The sequence below is a fragment of the Crocodylus porosus genome, unplaced genomic scaffold (genome assembly GCF_001723895.1).
Source record: "Crocodylus porosus isolate Cpor-Errol unplaced genomic scaffold, CroPor_comp1, whole genome shotgun sequence".
Taxonomy (NCBI): domain Eukaryota; kingdom Metazoa; phylum Chordata; order Crocodylia; family Crocodylidae; genus Crocodylus; species Crocodylus porosus.
Window position 1 is genome coordinate 21,616,947 of NW_017728918.1, and position 3,112 is coordinate 21,620,058.

General features: G+C 42.1%; 2 long non-coding RNA genes across 2 annotated transcripts in view; one reads left to right on the forward strand and one right to left on the reverse strand.

Annotated features, from left to right (window-relative positions):
* LOC109311639 overlaps positions 1 to 3,106 on the reverse strand; it is an 8,066-nt gene extending 4,960 nt beyond the window's left edge. The window contains exon 1 of the long non-coding RNA XR_002101555.1: positions 2,758 to 3,106. This is a non-coding gene — a long non-coding RNA (uncharacterized LOC109311639). The remainder of the gene's footprint in view (positions 1 to 2,757) is intronic.
* The window catches only part of LOC109311640, an 18,279-nt gene that overhangs the window by 2,479 nt on the left and 12,688 nt on the right, over positions 1 to 3,112 (forward strand). The window lies entirely within an intron of this gene.

Below are 3,112 nucleotides of genomic sequence, written 5' to 3' on the forward strand. Positions count from 1 at the left end.
GAATCATCATCTGGGGCTCCCCATTTGGGGGTTTTTGAATATACATATATATACACACACACATACACTCTAGTCCCTTTGTCTTTGCCCCAAAGCTCCAACCCTTCTTCTGTATTCTCTCTAGCATTCATTCCTGCCTGTGGCTGGGGGGGGGGGGGGGGGTGTTTGTTTTGGTTTTTTACCTACAAAAGAAGTGGTTTGTTTAGGAAAAATCCAAAGATGACTGCTCAGACATAGTGATAAGCTACAAGGAAAGCCCAAGAGAATTTTAAAAGTAAGGCTTTTTAACATCCTACAGAATAGCACAGCCAACTTTGCAGATCCAAACACTGAGGCGACACCCTGCTGCTTAAGGATTTTACCCTTTACAGAGTTAGAGGTCACAGAGCAGTTTAAAAGAAAACAGATGCCAGTTCCAGAACAAAAAGGTGAAATATGGAAGAATTCCCTCAGTTCAACTGATTACTTTCTCTATTTCTGTATGGTCCTACTTAAGTGCTCTGTATGTGCTGACAGGCCCTGACTTTCTCCCTAACCTTTCCTTTCTCACCAATAAAAAAAGAAAGGAGGAATTAAATTGGCTGTGCACAGGCTCCTCGTTCCTCTGCTGACCCTTTGTTTATTGTTTTGCCTCTTTAGATTTTAAGTGCACTGGATACTGGGACTCTTCCTCTGGTTTCATGTAGCAGCAACCACAATGGGGCCTCAATCCTAACTTTTGGGCACTAATGCTGCCTGATAATGCCTTCCCTGTTCTGACCACCTGCCTAATGAAACATTACCATTAATGTGAAACCTTTCATCAAGTTACCTTGTCCCCTTACTCCTCCTTTAACACACATTTCACAGCCACAGTGAGAAAGCGACAATCCCCACATTAGTTTAACAACTTGCACTATTAGTGTACTCAAAGCCATCTAAGATGCCATACAATGCAAGAGCTTCTGCTCGTTTTAATTGACAAGGGCACTGTTACCAGCCAATAAACATTATTAAAAATGAACATAAAAAAAAAAATGTTATAAGTGTTAACAAGCATCTTCTTGGACTTTGAAACCCTTCAGTGAACTGTTTGATACTGAAAAAAAAAAACCTTAGCCTTTACCAATTAACAGAGGTAATATGTTCACAAAATGTGGTAGTAACCCTTGGGGCTTTGAAGGGAAGACACTCTTGCTTTTATTGCCAAATAAAATTTTGCCAAGTATATCATGAAATAAAGCCAGTTAGGTGGTCTTCAATTCTAGAACTGTCATTTTCTTCTCTCTCTTTGTTTTTTAAAACAGATGTCTTGTGTAAAAGTGCTGATACTTTTCTTCTGATGAAATACACTCTACCCTCGTAACTTCAGTCCAGAAATAAAAGTACTTTGCTTTTTGAAATGAAGTAATTTAGCAACAAAGTTGCTTATGATGTTGTTTAATACAGAAGAAACCATGATTCAGTAGCTCTGAGAACGTAGAGTGTATATACACAAAAGGGGGATTATTTATACTCTGCCATCTGTTATTGGATGCGAGAGAATAAAAAAAATAAATAAAAAAGAAATCAAATGCATATTCTTTCTGGTATTTATACATGCAACTATGTCATTACAAATTGTATGCACATTGGTAAATTTTAAAAAGGAATAATAGACAGATTTAGGAATGTCCCAATGTACTTAAGAATTCTAGCTGATATTTTAATGATCTGATTTTGCAAGACAGAACTCAGCATGTAAGAACATGGAACGGGAATCTGAACTACAAACAATACACTGATCGCACCACATCAAAAAGGCATCTATTTATGCAGCTTTGGATTTCTACATGGCAGCTAAACTAGTTTTTAGTTTATTGGATTTTTTAAATGCAGGTTAAAATTTGGTCACATTATGTTTACTGGTTTGGTGAACTGGAGCCGTAGAAACAGTTGCTATTATTCGGGGGGGGGGGGAGAACCTCAACATGCACAATTCAAACCTAGTTCTGCTGCTTCCCTGCAGAATTTTCTTACTGTGTATGAAAAGATGTAGAGTGCAACGAGACACGGCAGCGATGCAGCAGCTCTGGGGATGCACTGCAAACCTGGAGCTCAGGCAGGAGATCCTACAGGCATTGCCCAGAGATCAAGCCTGTGTAAACAGTTCTCCAGAATGCACCATGTTCCTTATGCAATTGTGCAGAATGGCTTTAGTCTTAAGACAGCTGCTTGCTAACTCTTGTTTTCAAAAGAGGGATGGAGAGTGGGAGAAATGTAATGCATTGTGATGACAGCTAGCCGAGAGAGAGGAGTGCAAACAGAAAGAAAGAAAGAGACAACAAAATATTTAAACTGACGATCAATTCCAGTCAGAAAGAGAGGTAAAAGCACTGCTGCCTAATAAATACCTTGCTATAGTTGCAGCCCTCATTTTGGCCTCGCAAACTACAAGCTAGAAGGACAGCATTTAGAAACAAAACACAAATGCCTCCCCCCACCCCTCCGCCATCCTCGCCAACTAGCAGATTAGATTCTGGGTGTGTTTCCTCGACAGGCAGAGCCGGTTAACCAACTCTAACACGATGCAACTCGACTGTCCCCCCACGTTTAAACCTCCTTGTGGATTAAAGCCATGAAATTAATCGTAATAATAATAAAAGCAATTTGAAATTTTATTGTTAGCTCTAATGGCCGAAAACAGGACAGGAGCCACTTTGTCCACACACTTTGCACACTGCTTTCCCCGCCCCCTCCCTCCCCCCACATCACACACAGAGACACGCACACACGCACCCTCTTTTCTTCGCTCTCTCTCAAGGGGTCGTCCTTAGTCACGTCATTAGAAGCCAAACAAAAAAAAGTGGCTATGGGTGTGAGGATGCTGGTTTGGTTTTTTTTGGAATGTCGCCATGGATCCTGGTTTCCAACGGTCCCACGGACAGGAGGGGGCAGTCCAGCTCCCCACCCCCCCACCTCTGCCTGAGGCAGGTGCAGGGCAAAGGCAGGCAGCAGTTGCTGCTGCTCTTTATTCTTTCCCATCCACTATTGCCAGGTCTTTGATGCCCCTCAGTTTGCCGCTGGCGTCGAGCCTGCGCTTCTCCCGTATTAGATCCTCCAGGCTGTGGAACCGCACCGTGTGCACCTCGCT